Source organism: Ambystoma mexicanum, chromosome 8 (genome assembly GCF_040938575.1).
Source record: "Ambystoma mexicanum isolate Mex_15411 chromosome 8, UKY_AmexF1_1, whole genome shotgun sequence".
NCBI lineage: Eukaryota > Metazoa > Chordata > Amphibia > Caudata > Ambystomatidae > Ambystoma > Ambystoma mexicanum.
The window spans coordinates 248007380-248027373 of NC_090929.1; positions in this window are offsets into that span (position 1 = coordinate 248007380).

Here is a 19994-nt window from a genome sequence, read left to right on the forward strand (position 1 = left end):
AGTGCACTACACATGCACGCACACCACCACACTTGCATGCATGTGTACACCTCAGCCAAATGTCGCAGTGTTCTGATGGGCATCCATGTCACATCTGCCAATCAGGCTTCCACATCCCGCTGTAACATGCATCCATGTTGCATCACTGTTGCACCCTTGTCAAATACACACACATGCACATGTACACAGTGCTGATACATGCAGCTGAAAACAACATACATGCGTGACATCACGAACATGCCCACTTACGTACACATTCATCCAAACATGTGTGCCCACACTACTGCATTTGGCATGCAAGCCTACACACACAAGCATCATCCATGTCTCACACATGACAGCCCTCGCATTTATTAGCCTCACGGCCCTGTACACCCCCACCCGTACTCGGCCCTATACAAACAGATGTGCAACCTGCACACTACTGGCACATCACCACACGCACAGCTTACAATCATGATGCATGTACACTTACCGCTCGACTCCAGACGGGTCGGCCTCTCAAGGACCTGGACGTGGAGCGCTGGGGATATGCGTTCCAGGACCCTCATCTGATCTTCCGACAAGTGGCCCCGGCGCTCCTTAGCATCTGCTGCCTTCAAGAGGCGCCGGGCCTTGTTCAGGGTCCTGGACCTGAAGTCCTCCCAGCGCGTCTTGACATGTTGGAAGTCGCGGACTGCCACCCCCTCCGCGTTGATGGCAGTCACGATGTCCGTCCAGATCCGAGTCCGTCCTTCCTTGTCGGCGCGCACACTTCCATAGAGGGCATCATACTGCCCCAGGACTTGCTCCACCAGGACACCAACGTCCCTGGCACTGAAGCTGGTGCCCCTCTGCCTCTCTGGCCGGGGGTTGTCAGTGGTGCCAGATGTTGCAGTGCCCGACATGACAACCCCAGAGGCAGGAGTGGGTGGGCAACTGGGTCCTGGGGCTGGGCTGTTGAGCGATGGAATCCCAGTCGGGAGTCTTCGGTTCCAGCAGGGGTGGTCACAGCAACTGCACCCCTGGCTGATGTGCAGGCATCAAATGGCAGGGCTTGTGGGCAGCAGGCAGTCAGGCAGCAGCAGATAGCAGGTTGGAGCGTGCTCGGGGCTCTGGGGGGCAGTAATTCGGCCTTCTGGGCAGGGGCATGGTCTTCCGTGTGCTTACGCGTGGCCAGCTTGATACGGAGTGATTTGGCACGTGAAAATCCTCCACGTCTGCGTGTAAATCGAGGAAAGGCCCTTAGCGCGTATGCACGTCAGCACGCATATGCGATTTCATTGGACCAAAGGCCCTTAGTGCGTAAGCGCGTCTGTGACGTGATGCGCGCGGGTGTTTCCCTCATTACACGTGATGACAGAGCACACGTGGATTTCCACCAATCGCGTGTGGAACTTCCTGTGCACCACAAAAATACACGTACCCAGGCCAATCGCGTGTACGCTCACTTCCCTCCAATTACACGCGATGACACTCGGACGTGCAGTTTTACAACGATTTCATTGGCACAAAGGCCACCATGCACAGCTGTGACGTCACGCTCATGGCCGTAGAGAATGGCGCGTGTAAAAATGAAGAGATACATGTCCGAGTGTCAAAGCACGTAATTGGTGGAAATGGCCTCATCACGTATGCGTGTCTGTGACGTGTGTATAAAAGGTACGTGTAGAACGCCAATTCCTTGTACGTGCTTTTCATGGAGAGCGAGTGGGTGAAATCTGTACTTCTTGTCGGTTCACATGCAATTTACTTCTCGGCGTTTCCAGTTCGTACTCCCTGTTACCTCTGACAGCTTTTTCTCTTTTCCTCTTTTTCCTGGGCCTGTTGCCTCAAACAGCGTTCCCTTCTACTGTTGTCCTGTCTCCTCAGACAGCGTACAATTCTTCTTTTGTCGGGGGTGTTGCCAACGCGCACACGCGCATATTTTTCACGCTTTTGTTCCTGGCAGACGGTGAGTCGCGCACGTATTTAACATCTGTGCTTGCCCCGTGTGTCGCGTACCCCTTCAGAGGTCATTCTAGTCTGCGTGTGACATGCATACGTTCATTCTTGTGTTTCTGGGTGCCACAGCGTAGTGCAGGTTTATTTTTCCACTCACGTGGTCTAGGAGGGGTTGCGTGCACCTTACTTCCCTTTTTTGGGGTGCCTGTGTGTTGCGTGACCCGTCATCTTTCCCCAGGGGTGACATACGGCCTTGCTAGAGCACTAGGGTACGATTACCATCTGGTACCCAACCCCTTTGACCCCCAATTGCCCAGGACAATAGTTCACATCGACTCCCATACGCACAATAACATCAGTGCCATGGCTGGGAGGCGACCAAGCCGTAAGGGTGGCAAAGGTGGCTGAGCCCCAAGTGGTGGCCGTGGTGGATCCAGTAGGGGACGTGGCCGTGACTTGCAGGGTGCCCCTAGCCCGCCATGTGTGGAGGACCAGTCAGGGACACCCATTCCCGCCCTCCCCGGTTGAGGTTAACGTGGCTGACACCATCCATGCTAAGCCCTTGTTGGACCAGCCCACTGTGGAACCAGACTTCCAGGTCAGCAGGTCTAGGCCACGTGCGCCAGTGAACGTTGGTGTCATTAGGCCACGTGGATCAGGGGCAGCTAGGTCATCTGCTGTGCTGCGTAGGCAGGCTGGGGAGACTGCAGGGGTAGCTGCGGCTCCATCCACCCCACCTCTCACACACCCAGCCAGGACAGTGTCGGTCCAAGTCCATAATGCTGACATTCCCCCTGACACCATCACACTTGAGCTAATGCCTGCACCAACTCCCATGCTGAGTGTGCAATCCCACGCCCCTGCCCCTAGTGTCCAGAGTGGCATAGGACACTCAGGATCTCCACCACCTTCCAAGCGGAAGAGGAAGAGTGCTTGTCCAGTAGAGGCTGATGCCCCAGACACGGCTACACAGTCCGGCCCATCAAGGAAGCCCAGCTTCAATGAGGCCGAACTGAATGCACTTGTAGAGTATGTGTCCGCACATGACAGCAAAATGGTGATTGTTGCAGGATCCAAGACCACACCTGCACAACGTCAGGCACAGTGGCAGACCATTTCAGACATCATAAGTGCCCTTGGAATCGTGAGGCGCACAGCTAATGAATGCTACAAGCGCTGGAATCACCAGAAGCGCAGGGCAAAGAATAAGCTGGCCTCAAGTCATGCCGCAACTCTAGTGACTGGAGGTGGGTCTCCAGCAGACGACATAGAACTCACTCCACATGAGCAGGTTGCTGGGACCTACGTCACGGAGGAACAGATCCAAGGCGTGGGAGAACTGGCAGATTACGAGGCATTGTCCGGTGAGTGCACATGCATGTGTGTGTCATCCATGTGCATGGTGTGTGTGGGAGGGCTTCTGTTTGAGTGCCAGGTGAGGGTGTGTGTGCCTGAGTGGTTCGGGTCACCCATGTGCCTCTTCCTATACATTCTTGGCACCAGCATTTGGGTATAGCAGCATCCCTTCTGCCAACATTAGACATCCAGCCCAACACCACGCCAGTTGCCCTTGGAGTGTCATCTTGCCAAAACATTGTTGCTTATTTACCTCTGTTTATTAAGGCAGATTGTTTGCATACCACCACCTTTACTCAGGATTTCTCAGTCCTATTGTCACATGTCTGACATGGCTATGGTACAGTGGACTGGCTTAGTTTCCTGGACATGATTAGTTTAGACATGTCCCTGTGCTATAGGACCATTTTGGACTGGCAGCTGCAGGTTAAACATTTGAACCATTTCAATGAAAGTAATCAATTATATAAGCAAACTGGACTGAATTAACAATTGGTGACCTCCTCTCCCTCTTCACTTCATGGCTAGGGTACATACCATCTGCGTGATGGCATGTGTATTTGACCTGCCAATCACTGGCCAATGTGTGATGCCACTGCTAGGCAGCATGCAGCAAATGTGTTCATCTTCCATCTTGGTGTCATCATTGTGTGCCATCTGCCTCCCCATCACATGCAGTGACGTGCATGCATGGGAGGGTTTTAGTCATGTGGGACATGTGTCAATCAAGTACTGTTTCTGTAGCCTCTCAGCCCCAATTGTGTGCCATAGTGCTAATGCCTGTTTCCATTTGTTTTCTTTTATGTCTTTGCAGGGGATGACGCACTTGATACTGCTGGGGTTGTGGAGATGGTGCAGACCCAGGAGGGGCCTGAGGGCCGACCGACCACAAGTGAGGGGCGTGGTGTGGTGGTGGATGAGAACCCACAACTGCTGCAGGTCGTGCTCTCAAGGGGTGTCTCTGGCTGCACCTACCCCGAGCTGTAGTCAGGTGTCGATTCGTATGATGAGACCTATGTGCCGTCGCAGGTGAGTGTTCCTGGGAGGGATTCTGTTCTGTCCGACCCACCTGCACCAGGGTTAGAACCCTCAATGGCGATGTCAGTGTTGGCAGGTACGCCTTTGGTGGTTATGGATGCAGGGTCACACTCCACGACATCTGATCCTGTTCCTGGGCCAGCAGATCAGAGGGGGAATGCAGTCCTGCAGCCTCAGGCAGTGCCGGCACAGCAAGGCGCAGTTCGCCTTGCCCCAGACAGGTGTGGTGCCCGCCGACGTGGTGGCCGTCCGCCACCTGGCAATACCGCATGGGAGCAATCCATATACGGTATGGCAACCCAACAGGCAGCATCATCAGAGATGATGGCTCAGGCCATGGATAGGGTGGCCACTTCCATTGTCCCCCCCGAAAGGCTGATGGAGGGACTACAGCAGGCAACCGACTCCATCTGCCAGTCACACAGGGAGGACATGTTGGCGTCCGACAGGGACAGGCGGGCGGCACTGGCAACTCTGCAGGAAGCCATCTCTATAGTGTCCCAGGGCCACAGGGAAGCCCTGAGGCTGGAACTCCTTCCCCTCAGGACGACTCTTGTTGAGCTTGAGGCTTCAACAAACCGAAGGACAGAACAGCAGCTGGAGCATCTCACCAGTACGCTCTCAGGTGAGATGCAGGCAACTAGGGCGGAGGTCCGGGCATCCCGTGAGTTGTTGCATGGGGACCTCTGCACACTTATCTTCCAGAACGAGACCTACCACACCTGCATGCTTGCAGCCATGGAGAAACAGACTAGGGCTTTGTGTGGGCTGCCTCCCATAGTGCCACCACCTCCTGATGCAGCTGCAGTGGGTGAGGAGCGTGACAGCAGTGATACTCCCACAATAGGGTAGCCGTGTAGGCCATGAGCCCATGGAGGTGTTTTTTTTCCGCAAGATCCACACAGGTGGGTTTTGGTGTGCACCCTGTCCTCGGACCTTCTGGGTGGCCTCCCCTACCCCCCTGGGCCCATTAATGGCCATTTTTGATTTTTTTCTTTCTTTTTTTTTTTTTTTTTTGGGACAGTGTGTTGCCTTGTGTGGCTCCCGTGGGCATACGCTGCATTGTGGCTGGGCACATGCAGGCTTGTCATGGATTTGGTTCAGATGCTCGGGTTTTTGTCACACACACCCCTCCTGCTTCCCGTTTCCATGGGCTTGCAAAGGGTGTGCCCAAGTGACATTGACGTACATGGTGACATTGGACTCCCATGAGCTGTGTGGGCAGTCTGTAGTCAATACTGTGTATACATTCATAGTGCATATTGTTGTTGTATTGTACACTGCATGGTGTATTGATATGTGCCTCTGCATCCATCTCATCCTCCTAATTTGCAGGTCCATTCCTCATGTCTTCACAATGCGGTCCACCTTGGAACTGGATTCCATGTTGTAAGCACTGCACCTACACTCTTGCGTGCCGCTAACACTGTATACTTGGAAGTGTTCGGAGGGCTGTCATCATCAGGTGGTGAGGCTAGCAAATTTTTAAGTCTGTAATGTCATGTTTAAGGTAGGTTGAAGGATGTGTAGGTGATTGCTATTCTTGGTAAGTATTTGGTAATGTGGGTTGTAGGTCCTGCATTACTGTGAGCATTTCATGTGTGGACATGTTTCCATTAGGGACACTGTAGCTGGTGACACTTGGGGCATGTTGTGGGGATTAATTTGTTTCCTCTCACATTGCATGACATGCCATGGTGTGTTGTGTGGCCGTGCCGGGGAGGGTTTGGGTGACATGGCACTGTTTTCATGTAGTATTTTGCGAGTGGGTATTCATTTCTGCAGCATGGAAGTGTCTTTTGATGACACTGCATTGGTGGTGTTTGTGTAGGTAGGGATGCACACATTGTGACACTTCCACATGAACAATCTCAGGCTGCTATGGTTCTGACAGTTGACTGTCCCTTTGTTCGTCTTAATTGTCAGGTCGAGTCATCATTGCTTATCAGATGGTATGTGCCAGGCCTGTGTGCACTCCACTGGGGTGTGATTTCTATGTGAAGTAATTAGCCACCAGCTGCGTACGGGCTGCCTCACCCCGTGCCCTCTCCCCTCTCATGCGCAGCAGGCGTGCATGTGGTTGGGGATGTCGGGGCACCACCATGTCCACAGCCAGGCCACGGCGTGTTGCAACAATGTGCAGGACACATGCTGCCACTACGATCCTGCACACTACCGGGGGCGCATATAACAGCTGCCCACCAGAACGGTCAAGGGAGCAAAAGCGTGACTTGAGCACTCCGAATGTGCGCTCCACTATGCCCCGGGTTGCAATATGGGCTGTGTTGTATTTTACCTCTGGAGGCGTGATGGGGTTCCGCATTGGCGTCATCATGTGGGTGCTCAGAGGGTAGGCACTGTCCCCTGGTGAGGAGGTGATGGGTATCATTAGTGGGGTAGTGACATAACTCTGCATCTGACATGCATGCATGTGCAGTGGCATTCATACTCACCAAGCAGCCATGTATCGCCATGCCGCCCAGCTTCTAGGTCCCGGCTTAAGGTAGACATTCGGTAAATGAAGCTGTCGTGGGTGGACCCTGGATAGTTGGCTGTTATGGAGAATTCTCTGTTTAGGCTGAATTTCCTAACCTAGTGAGTCCCCCAGCAGCTTTGCTGGATTGCTGGAGTTTGTTTTTTTCCATCCTGCCAAGAGTGAGACTCTTTTTCCCCCACTCTTGGACATGAATGTGTGTAATTCCTTTGAATATCAATGTGTTCTATGGGCTATGGGGTCTTTTTTCTATGTGTGTTACACCGCACCCTACGTGTCGTAACACTGAGGCGTCCTAGCGGACCCCCATCTTAGACTCCATACCCAGGGACTGACTTCTGTCTCCCGGGGCATGTAAAGTCACCATTGGCTTTACTAGACCTAAATTTACTAACAGAACTAGTACAAACCATCCTATTGTGGACGTACTAGTAGGGGTAATTCGATTACTCCTAGGTCTGTTATTCGAGGGGGCACTGTCCCGTCCCCCCTTGTCGGGTTTTGGCTGGTGGCAGTGGAAACTACTTGTTATATTCGACCCCGAATATAACCCTATGGGATTCTTCCCATTGTTAGAGATTGATACTGTTTCCCGTTAATCTCTAACATACCACCGGTCTACTTATCTTAAATAAGTCTATCGGATGGTATTTTCTACCAGAACTCGGTTTTTATAATGGCGTCTGTGTTCGTCTCTGTGACTCCTAAACCAAAGGTCGAGCCCTTTGTTCCACTTTTGGCGGGTTTCTGTACAGAGACCCTCCAAAGTGGTGCCATTCTGTCTGGGTTACCACAGGGGTGTGGGAGGGGGTTTAGGCACCCTGGACTGAGTTGCCTTGCCAACTCTGCTCGCACTCTGGTGTGGTTGGCCCAAGTGGTGAGCCTCCCCGCTCACCACTTAGCATGTGTTGATTGACAGCTAGGCTGAATGAATGGGGGTTTTCTGCATAAAAGCAGGGCTTTTGGGATTGGATCTTCAGAAGTCGCCACAGGACCTAAGAATCCGACGAGGGTAAAGCTGAGCCGACCTGCAACGATGACACCTCCGGTGGAGCCCTGCTGAACCAACTCACCACTTCCCGACGACAGAGGAGATCTCCCTGCCGGAGAGTCTCTTCCCCTGACTGGTGGGAACAACCAGTCCCTTTTGCTTTTTCTTCGCCTCAGGACGCAGTGGTCGAATTGCCCGTGCAGAGCACCTCGGCAACCGGATAGCCACTACCCCTGTACCGCAACCAAAAGTTGGTGCTTTGTGACGGAGCACTCCGCAGCTGGTCTCTTCCCTGGTGGTGCAACGATCTTCAACTTTCCTTCGACAATGAGATCCTCTCTTCTCTTGGCAAAGACCGGACGTGCATCCACCACCAGGAACAACTGCCCCCACCGGAGCTGTCTCTCCACAATCAAGGTACTGTGTCCGCCTGGCTTCCCTCTTTGCCGGAGAGAGTGAGATGTCTTAATACTCGCCTCTTCATAGGGTCGCCTCCAAGCTTTCTCTAGCGTGTTGTTCTGAACTGGTCCAATCTGCCGATAACAATTTGCTTCCAAGACTCGAACGCATTTCCACTAAGATACTTTTGGGACAAATCGCCTCGCCTCTCTCCGAGTTGGCCTAGCCTCTGAACTTTATCATCTATCGTGTTTTTTGTCTTCTTGCCTTGCATTTGTCCGTTCAGTATTGGGACTGTGTTGATTTTCTCTCCCGTCCTAACAAATATTAGTGTGACATCTAGGTTGAGGCATACACCTCTGTCTGCAAATAAGTGATGCTGGTAGAACCTAGACTTGATGAACTATTGTCAGGGGGATTGATCTGTTCTCTTCGTAGAGTAATTGTAATTGAAGTATTTGCCGTGATAGTGCCAAAGTGTTTTCTATAGATGTGCCGTTATAAATAAATACCTTTATATCTTTACACTAAAGCCTTGTTCTGTGTTTGCTTGTCTTACTGTGAAGAATTGCCCTATTTTGTATACTCCACATACTGCTTAAGTCTTCTTGAGGGAAGTCTGACTGCTCAGCCACAGTTACCAAGTGAATCTGTGTGATACAGACTGCTACCAAGTGGGTTTACTGCCAAACACCTGTAGTCCTAAATCTTTTGCAGTGGTCCCAGAGAGAACTGCACAGGTTTCCGCCTAACACTGGTGTACAGCGGTGGGATTTGTATCGAGTATACAGTTTAGAGTGCTTTTCGACACTTTAGGATAACTAACCACAAAGCTTAGCACTAAAAAGCAACTTTCAAAAACATGTCTACGATGGAAACTTACAGTCAAGAGTCCTTGTCAGGGGAAAATACTGAGAGTTTGCGAGCTCTCTGTAGGCAAGAGAATCTTCCTGTAAGAGGCAAGAAGTTAGAACTAATAGAGAGATTGCTGGCGAACCAAAGTCTGGGTACTGGTTCAGAGGAACCAATTTCTCCAGCGAATGTAGATAACAGTTATGGTGTTGATCTAAATCATAATTCTGATGATAGCGATGAAGAGGCTGAAGAGGAAGGAGAGGCTAACGAAACTGTCTCCCCTGCTCCTTTACCTGCCTTACCAGCTGTACCTACGGGGCCCATACCAGGTCCCACATGTAACCCTGCTTATTTTGAACTTGAAAAAATGAAGCTCGAATTAGAATACAAACGGCTCTTGGCTCAATCTGAACGAAACCAAGAGCTCGAGTTCAGACAGATGAATGCACAGGCTGAGCAGAAGCAAGCTGAGTTAAGACTCAGGGAAATAGAACTTAATCACGAGTTAGAGATGAAAAAGTTGTCTATGGAAAATGCTTCTCTCTCCTCTAGTTCCTCTAGGAGCTCCAGTCCCAAAAGACACCAGATGCCGAAGGAATTAGTGGGTATGTATGAACCGAGATTGGATGTGTTGGATTGGTTAAAACTGTTTGAATACAATCATGGGCTCCAGGACATCACCGGGAATGATTTACTTCCCTGGTTGTTCTCTAGGCTCCCTCCTGTTGCGACTGATGTGGTAATGGAGTTGGGGGGGCGGATAAGATGGATTACGAAAGTGTGAAACTAGCTTTGATAGCTAGATTTGGGAAGACCCCTTCCCAGTATCTTAAGAGGTTTAGAACCCTCAAAAAGCATGATGGTACCAGTTGGGCTACCTGGGTGAGTGAATGGTTGAAAAACTTAGAGGGATGGATTAAGGGTTACAAAGTGAACACTTATGAGGGTATGAAGAATCTTTTTATGTTGGAGTCGATTTATGATGCCTGTTCTCCTGAGCTCAGACAGCACTTGTCTGATTCGAAGGAATTAGATTCCTGGACGCTAGCTAAGGCTGCTGACTTATGGGTTGCCAACAGGGCTACTCATAAGGATTCTGGGGCAACTCAGAAAAAGGATGAGGCAAAACAGCCTAAAAAAGACTCAAAAGAGAATTCTAATAACTCAAATTCCAAAAAGGGCCCCAAACAAAACCAGAAGGGTAAGCCACAAAGAAAACCACAGCAGAATAGTGTGTCTTCTGGTGCCAAACCAGAAGGAGGTCAGAACAAGCCACCATTCCAGAAAGCATTCGGTAAATGCTTTGTTTGTGGCTCGACTGACCACGTGAAAGGAGATCCCAGATGTAAGGGTAAACCGTCAGGGGTCCAGCTTGTCTCCTTAGCCTTCGCTCCAGAGGAGGAAGTCCCAATGGCAAGTGGAAACTTTCTACTGCTAGCTGACGAACCCATTGGAGACTCAGCCAGCGTTTCTTTAGTATCTCTGGGGTTGTGGGAACAACAGAATTTAGATGTCTATAATTCTATCCCTGATAATACTAAAGAGTATTATAAGGACAGTGACCAGGTAAATGGTCAGGAGACTCCTGCCATTAGGGTCACTGGAGCCAGCATAACTGTGGTGGATAAATCGTTTTTTCAGGCTGAGGATGTTGCTAAGGCACCCAAACGCCTCACCAAGTTAGCTGGAGGGCCTGTGCAGATGCTTCCCCAATTACCAGTTCTCATCCAGTGTAACAACATGACTGTGAAGATACCTGTCAGTATACAGAGTGAGGTACCAGGACGCGTACTGTTGGGTAACGATTTGAAAACTCTCAGAGTTGTATCGCATACTCCCAGACCTCCTAGTAAAGCGTTACAGGAGCTAACCAGACCCGCAAGTGAGAGGACCATGCGCGGTACTCTCCAGGAGATGATGAAGAAAGAAATCACTCCTGCTCCACTGGAATTGTCGGCCGCTGTCTCCAAGAAATCAGAAAGGGAAACCTAAGACTTCTACCCCGAAACCAGCAGCCGGCATTACAGTGCAGCCAACATGGACCTCCCCGCGGTTTTCCAAAGTTACACCCGTAACTCCACCTCCAGCCGAGGCTATAAGGGAGGTACAACCCGGTGTGGTAGAATTAGACTCGGAGGAAGAGCTAATGGAAGGCCAGGAACTCATTGGAGATCTGGATCCTGTTGACCATCCTGAGCTGCAGTCTTTACTGGCAGAAGGTGGACCCAGCTGGGCAGACTTCAGTAAGGGACAGAGAGAATGTCCAACTCTGGAAAGTCTTCGCCACCAGGCAGAAGCTCAGGCTGAAGGGCAAGAGCCTGGGAAATACAGGTTGCATTGGGAAGATGGCCTCTTCTACAGTGAACCGACCGAGTCTGCACCTGGAGACTACAAACGACTTGTAGTACCCCAAGAGAACAGACCACAGTTCTTGCAGTTAGCCCACGAGATTCCTTTGGCTGGTCACTTGAGTTTCAAGAAGACTAAGGAAAGGCTCTCTCTCTACTTCTATTGGCCGAAGATGGGGGCCGAAGTGGAAAAACACTGCAGGAGCTGCCACACCTGCAAGACCTCTGGTAAGGTTGGCTCCAAGAATGTAGCACCTTTAGTGCCTCTTCCAGTCGTGGGAGTCCCATTTGAGAGAGTAGGGATTGACATTGTTGGTCCCCTTGATCCTCCAACCTCCTCAGGCAACAGGTTTATACTTGTTGTAGTAGACCATACTACTAGGTATCCTGAGGCAACTCCTATGAGAACTGTTACAGCACCGGCTGTGGCTAAGGCCCTCCTTGGTATTTTTACTAGGGTAATCTCTGACAGGGGGTCAAACTTTATGTCCCACTACATGAAAGCCATGTGGAAAACCTCTGGAGTTACTTACAAGTTCTCAACAGCTTACCACCTACAAACCAATGGGTTGGTAGAACGGTTCCACCGAACCATGAAGAGCATGATAGGTGCTTTAGAAGAACCCCTTAAGCGTAAGTGGGACCTTCTACTGCCATGCCTTCTCTTTGCTTATAGAGAAGTCCCTCAGAAGGGAGTAGCTTACTCTCCCTTCGAACTTCTCTATGGTCATCCCGTCAGAGTTCCATTGGCCCTGATTAAGGAGGGGTTGGATAGTGCTCCTTCCCCCAAGCCAGTCAGAGTGACTGACTACGTGATAGGTCTCCGGAGGGGAATGTCGCACATGATGACAGAAGCAAGCGATAACTTGAAAGCTGGACAAGCATTGGTCAAGCACTGGCACGACCAAAAGGCTAACATGGTTGAGTTCGCTCAAGACCAGCTTGTTCTCGTTATGATCCCAACAAAGCAGAGGGCCTTGCAAGACAAGTGGATGGGATGCTTTAGAGTTGTGGGTAAACTCGGAGAGGTCAACTATCTGGTGGACTTGGGCAAATCCAAGGAGGCTCCGACAGTCTTCCACACCAACCAACTCAAAGCGTATGTCTCAAGACCCGATGTAGGAGCGTTGCTTCTAGCATCATCCGAGGAAGAAGAAGAGAGTGAAGCTCTTCCGGATCTCCTCAGAGGCTTACCTTTAGAAAAAAACATTGAAGGAGTAAATCTCTCTTCCAATCTGACACCCGAGCAACAAGAAGAGTGCAAATCTATGTTGAATCAGTTTGCCTCTCTGTTCTCGCTTTCCCCAGGCTTGACCCCTTGGGGCCAGCACGACATACTCAGTGTCGACTGTCTGCCGGTCAAAAGCAGAGGATACAGAATGTCAGAAAACGTACGAACCCACATCAAAGGTGAGGTCAGCAAGATGCTCGATCTCAGGGTAGAGCCCTCTACTAGTCCATGGCCTAGCCCAGTTGTGTTAGGACCAAAGGCCGGATCTAAAGAGCTTAGATTCTGCGTGGATTATAGAGCTCTTAATGCAGTCACCAAGACTGATGCCGACCCTTTGCCAAGAACAGATGAGTTGGTGGATAAACTTGGCGCCACCAAGTTCCTCAGCACATTTGACTTGACGTCAGGCTATTGGCAAATAGCCTTGATAGACCATGCCAAGGAGAAAACTGCATTTTCTACCCCCGTTGGCTTATACCAGTTTAAGGTAATGCCTTTCGGATTGAAGAATGCACCTGCTACTTTTCAACGGATGGTAAACCAGGTTCTGAATGGGATGGAGGACTTCTGCATGGCATACTTGGATGACATCGCAGTGTTCAGCAATTCCTGGGAAGAACATGTAACCCACCTGAGAGGTGTTTTGCAGGCTCTTGGACGAGCCAATCTGACCATAAAGGCGAGTAAATGCCAAATTGGACAGAGTAATGTAGTCTATCTTGGACATGAGGTAGGTGGTGGAGAAATAAGGCCTTTGCTCAGTAAGATTGAAGCTGTGCAAAATTGGACAACACCTACTACTCAAACCCAAGTGAGAGCCTTCCTAGGCCTCACTGGGTACTACAGGAATTTCATGGAGAACTATGGGACCATAGCTTCTCCACTGAATGTCATCTCCTCGCCCAAATTCCCTAAAAAGGTTAAATGGAACGAGGAGTGCAATCAGGCTTTTGAAAACCTGAAAAAGGCTCTTTGCCAAGCCCCAGTACTCAGAGCTCCTGATTACCGCCAACACTTCATTGTGCAGACAGATGCTTCAAATGTAGGAATAGGTGCCAACTGGATGGGAAAGGTAGGGAGCACCCCGTTTGCTTCATCAGCCGCAAGCTGAAGGATCCTGAAACAAGGTGGGCAACAATCGAAAGAGAGTGCTTTGCTATCGTGTGGGCTCTGAAGAAGTTTAGGCCGTACTTGTATAGTTCTACTTTTGTCATTCAGACTGACCACCAACCCTTAAGATGGTTAATGCAAATGAAAGGGGAAAACCCAAAACTATTGAGATGGTCGATCTGCCTGCAAGGGTTTGATTTCACCATTGAGCACAGGTCAGAGTGTCACCACCAAAATGATGATGGTCTCTCTAGGATGTATGTCATCGACTAAGGTATGAGATTCATCCAGGAGTGGATTAAACCCTCCTGTCCCTTAGTCTGGGGGGGGGTGAGTGTTAGGGAGAATTCTCTGTTTAGGCTGAATTTCCTAACCTAGTGAGTCCCCCAGCAGCTTTGCTGGATTGCTGCAGTTTGTTTTTTTCCATCCTGCCAAGAGTGAGACACTTTTTCTCCCACTCTTGGACATGAATGTGTGTAATTCCTTTGAATATCAATGTGTTCTATGGGCTATGGGGTCTTTTACTCCATAGGGTCTCATATGTTTTTCTATGTGTGTTACACCGCACCCTACGTGCCGTAACACTGGGGCATCCTAGCGGAACTCCATCATAGACTCCATACCCGGGCACTGACTACTGTCTCCCCGGGCATGTAAAGTCACCATTGGCTTTATTAGACCTAAATTTACTAACAAAACTAGTACAAACCATCCTATTGTGGACGTACTAGTAGGGGTAATTCGATTACTCCTAGGTCTGTTATTCGAGGGGGCACTGTCCCGTCCCCCCTCGTTGAGTTTTGGCTGGTGGCAGTGGAAACTACTTGTTATATTAAACCCCGAATATAACCCTATGGGATTCTTCCCATTGTTAGAGATTGATACTGTTTCTCGTTAATCTCTAACATACCACCAGTCTACTTATCTTAAATAAGTCTATCGGATGGTATTTTCTGCCAGAACTCGTTTTTTATAATGGCGTCTGTGTTCGTCTCTGTGACTCCTAAACCAAAGGTCGTGCCCTTTGTTCCACTTTTGGCGGGTTTCTATACAGAGACCCTCCAAAGTGGTGCCATTCTGTCTGGGTTACCACAGGGGTGTGGGAGGGGGTTTAGGCACCCTGGACCGAGTTGCCTTGCCAACTGCGGTCGCAGTCTGGTGTGATTGGCCCAAGTGGTGAGCCTCCCCGCTCACCACTTAGCATGTGTTGATTGACAGCTAGGCTGAATGAATGGGGGTTTTCTGCATAAAAGCAAGGCTTTTGGGATTGGATCTTCAGAAGTCACCACAGGACCTAAGAATCCGACGAGGGTAAAGCTGACCCTACCTGCAACGACGACACCTCCGGTGGAGCCCTGCTGAACCGACTCACCACTTCCCGACGACAGAGGAGATCTCCCTGCCGGAGAGTCTCTTCCCCTGACTGGTGGGAACAACCAGTCCCTTTTGCTTTTTCTTCGCCTCAAGACGCAGTGGTCGAATTGCCCGTGCAGAGCACCTCGGCAACCGGATAGCCACTACCCCTGTACTGCAACCAAAAGTTGGTGCCTTGTGACGGAGCACTCCGCGGCTGGTCTCTTCCCTGGTGGTGCAACGATCTTCAACTTTCCTTCGACAACGAGATCCTCTCTTCTCTTGGCAAAGACCAGACGTGCATCCACCACCAGGAACAACTGCCCCCGCCGGAGCTGTCTCTCCACAATCAAGGTACTGTGTCCGCCTGGCTTCCCTTGTTGCCGGATAGAGTGAGGTGTCTTAATCCTCGCCTCTCCATAGGGTCGACTCCAAGCTTTCTCTAGCGTGTTGTTCTGAACTGGTCCAATCTGCCGATAACAATTTGCTTCCAAGACTCGAACGCATTTCCACTAAGATACTTTTGGGACAAATCGCCTCGCCTCTCTCCGAGTGGGCCTGGCCTCTGAACTTTATCATCTATCGTGGTTTTTGTCTTATTGCCTTGCATTTGTCCGTTCAGTATTGGGACCGTGTTGATTTCGTAATCTGCTTATTTTCTCTCCCGTCCTAACAAATATTAGTGTGCCATCTAGGTTGAGGCATACACCTCTGTCTGCAAATAAGTGATACTGGTAGAACCTAGACTTGACAAACTATTGTTAGGGGGATTGATCTGTTCTCTTCGTAGAGTAATTGTAATTGAAGTATTTGCCGTGATAGTGCCAAAGTGTTTTCTATAGATGTGCCGTTATAAATAAATACCTTTATATCTTTACACTAAAGCCTTGTTCCGTGTTTGCTTGTCTTACTGTGAAGAATTGCCCTATTTTGTATACTCCACATACTGCTTAACTGTTCTTGAGGGAAGTCTGACTGCTCAGCCACAGCTACCCAGTGAATCTGTGTGGTGCAGACTGCTACCAAGTGGGTTTACTGCCAAACACCTGTAGTCCTAAATCTTTTGCAGTGGTCCCAGAGGGAACTGCACAGGTTTCCGCCTAACATTGGCATATACTGAGGTGATGATTCCCTTAGCATTATATACTACCTGCACGTTGATGGAATGCCAGTGCTTGCGGTTCCTATAGATGTGCTCAGATGCCCTGGGGGGGCGTAGTGCCACATGGGTACAGTGAATGGCACCTAGCACTTTTGGGAATTGTGCCACACCGTAGAAATCGAGGGTGGCAGCCTGCCTTTCTGCAGGTGTCCTGGGCAGGTATATGTGCCTACGGACTGATGGGCATGCAGTGATGATGTTCAAGACCTGGTGTAGGCAGCGTGACTGCGTGGCCTGTGACACCCCACCCACTATGGCACTCGTCAGCTGAAATGATCCTGTGGCCAAGAAGTGCAGTACATTGAGGACCTTCTCCAGGGGGCTGAGTGCTTGGGAGCACAGGGTGGGTGATGTGAGGTCATCCTCCCACTCACTGACCAGGTCCAGTATTATGTGTGGTGGAAACCTGTACCTCCCATACACCTGGTCATCAGGCATCCCAAAAAGGCTGGTTCTGGGAGTGAAAATTCGGGCCCTCACTATCCTCCTCCTCCTCCTTTGGTAACTCACGGCCACTGCTTCTAGGAACGGTATATTCATCCTGGCGTATGAGCTTGTTTGTTGTTTGCCCGCACTTTTATGCTGCGCGGGTCGACGTACGCCTGCTTCATGCTGGCGTACGTGTTTCAGGATTGGACCATTTATTTTTCGGCACGTCGTAGGCAAACGTGTGAATCTTCCCGCCCACCCCAGGAATACACGTAGCACACTCTCCCAGGCCCAGTCGCGGGTAAATATTCCCGCCCACCCCTGGAATACATGTACCCCACTCTCACAGGCCCAGTCGCGTGTGGAAGTTCACGCGCACCCCGAAGTACACGTACCCAGGCCAATCGCGAGTGGAACTTCCCGCGCACCCCGAAGTACACATACCCAGGCCAATCTCCTGTGGAACCTCCCGCGCACCCCGTAGTACACGTACCCAGGCCAATCGCGTGTGGAAGTTCACGCGCACCCCGAAGTACACGTACCCAGGCCAATCGCATGTGGAACTTCCCGCGCACCCCGTAGTACACGTACCCAGGCCAATCGCACGTGGAACTTCCCGCGCACCCCGAAGTACACATACCCAGGCCAATCACGTGTGGAACTTCCCGCGCACCCTGTAGTACACGTACCCAGGCAAATCGCACGGCTGGGGGGTGGGGGTGATGGGAGACATGAGTGGGGGCCGGGTGGAGGCTGCCCCTGGTGGCTGGGGGGTGGGGGTGATGGTAGACATGAGTGGGGGCCTGGTGGACTCTGCCCCTGGTGGCTGGGGGTGGGGGTGCAGGGGGACATGTGTGGGAGCCGGGTGGAGGCTGCCCCTGCACTGCTGGGGGGTGGGGGTGATGGGAGACATGAGTGGGGGCCTGGTGGAGGCTGCCCCTGGTGGCTGGGGGGTGGGGGTGATAGGGGACATGAGTGGGGGCCTGGTGGAGGCTGCCCCTGCACTGCCGGGGGGTGGGGGTGGTGGTAGACATGAGTGGGGGCCTGGTGGAGGCTGCCCCTGCACTGTTGGGGGGTGGGGGTGATGGGAGACATGAGTGGGGGCCTGGTGGAGGCTGCCCCTGGTGGCTGGGGGGTGGGGGTGGTGATAGACATGGGTGGGGGCCTGGTCGAGGCTGCCCCTGGTGGCTGGGGGGTAGGGGTGATAGGGGACATGAGTGGGGGCCTGGTGGAGGGTGCCCCTGCACTGCTGGGGGGTGGGGGTTGTGGTAGACATGAGTGGGGGCCTGGTGGAGGCTGCCCCTGCACTGATGGGGGGTGGGGGTGGTGGTAGACATTGGTGGGGGCCTGGTGGAGGCTGCCCCTGGTGGTGGGGGGTGGGGGTGATAGGGGACATGCGTGGGGGCCTGGTGGACTGGTGGAGGCTGCCCCTGGTGGCTGGTGGGTGGGGGTCCAGGGGGACATGTGTGGGAGCCTGGTGGAGGCTGCCCCTGCACTGCTGGGGGTGGGGGTGATGGGAGACATGAGTGGGGGCCTGGTGGAGGCTGCCACTGGTGGCTGGGGGGTGGGGGTGATAGGGGACATGAGTGGGTGCCTGGTGGAGGCTGCCCCTGCACAGCTGGGGGGTGGGGGTGGTGTTAGACATGAGTGGGGGCCTGGTGGAGGCTGCTTCTGCACTGCTGGGGGGTGGGGGTGGTGGTAGACATGGGTGGAGGCCTGGTGGAGGCTGCCCATGGTGGCTAGGGGGTGGGGGTGATTGTAGACATGGGTGGGGGCCTGGTGGAGGCTGCCCCTGCACTGCAGGGGGGTGGGGGTGATGGGAGACATAAGTGGGGGCCTGGTGGAGGCTGCCCCTGGTGGCTGGGGGGTGTGGGTGCAGGGGGACATGTGTGGGAGCCTGGTGGAGGCTGCCCCTGCACTGCTGGGGGGTGGGGGTGATGGGAGACATGGGTGGGAGCCTGGTGGAGGCTGCCCCTGGTGGCTGGGGGGTGTGGGTGCAGGGGGACATGTGTGGGAGCCTGGTGGAGGCTGCCCCTGCACTGCTGGGGGGTGGAGGTGATGGGTGACATGAGTGGGGGCCTGGTGGAGGCTGCCCCTGTTGGCTGGGGGATGGGGGTGATAGGGGACATGAGTGGGGGCATGGTGGAGGCTGCCCCTGCACTGCTGGGGGGTGGGGTGGTCGTAGACATGAGTGGGGGCCTGGTGGAGGCTGCCACTGCACTGCTGGGGGGTGGGGGTGATGGTAGACATGGGTGGGGGCCTGGTGGAGGCTGCCCCTGGTGGCTGGGGGGGTGATAGGGGGCATGAGTGGGGGGCTGGTGGAGGATGCCCCTGCACTGCTGGGGGGTGGGGTGGTGGTAGACATGGGTGGGGGCCTGGTGGAGGCTGCCCCTGCACTGCTGGGGGGTGGGGGTGATGGGAGACATGAGTGGGGGCCTGCTGGAGGCTGCCCCTGGTGGCTGGGGGGTGGGGGTGCAGGGAGACATGAGTTGGACATGAGTGGGGGCCTGGTGGAGTCTGCCCGTGGTGGCTGGGGAGTGGGGGTGATGGGAGACATGGGTGGGGGCCTGGTAGAGGCTGCCCCTGCACTGCTGGGGGGTGGGGGTGATGGAAGACAAGAGTGGGGGCCTGGTGGAGGCTGCCCCTGGTGGCTGGGGGTTGGGGGTGGTGTTAGACATGGGTGGGGGGCTGGTGGAGGCTGCCCCTGCACTGCTGGGTGGTGGGGGTGATGGGTGACATGAGTGGGGGCCTGGTGGAGGCTGCCCCTGGTGGCTGGGGGGTGGGGGTGATGGGAGACATGGGTGGGGGCCTGGTGGCGGCTGCCCCTGGTGGCTGGGGGGTGGGGTAATAGGGGACATGAGTGGGGGCCTGGTGGAGGCTGCCCCTGCACTGCTGGGGGTGGGGGTGGTGGTAGACATGAGTGGGGGCATGGTGGAGGCTGCCCCTGCACTGCTGGGGGGTGGGGGTGGTGGTAGACATGGGTGGGGGCCTGGTGGAGGCTGCCCCTGGTGGCTGGGGGGTGGGGGTGATAGGGCACATTAGTGGGGGCCTGGTGGAGGCTGCACCTGCACTGCTGGGGGGTGGGGTGGTGGGAGACATGAGTGGGGGCCTGGTGGAGGCTGCCCCTGCACTGCTGGGGGGTGGTGGTAGACATGGGTGGGTGCCTGGTGGAGGCTGCCCCTGCACTGCTGGGGGGTGGGGGTGATGGGAGACATGAGTGCGGGCCTGGTGGAGGCTGCCCCTGGTGGCTGGGGTTTGGGGGTGATAGGGGACATGAGTGGGGGCCTGGTGGAGGTTGCCCCTGC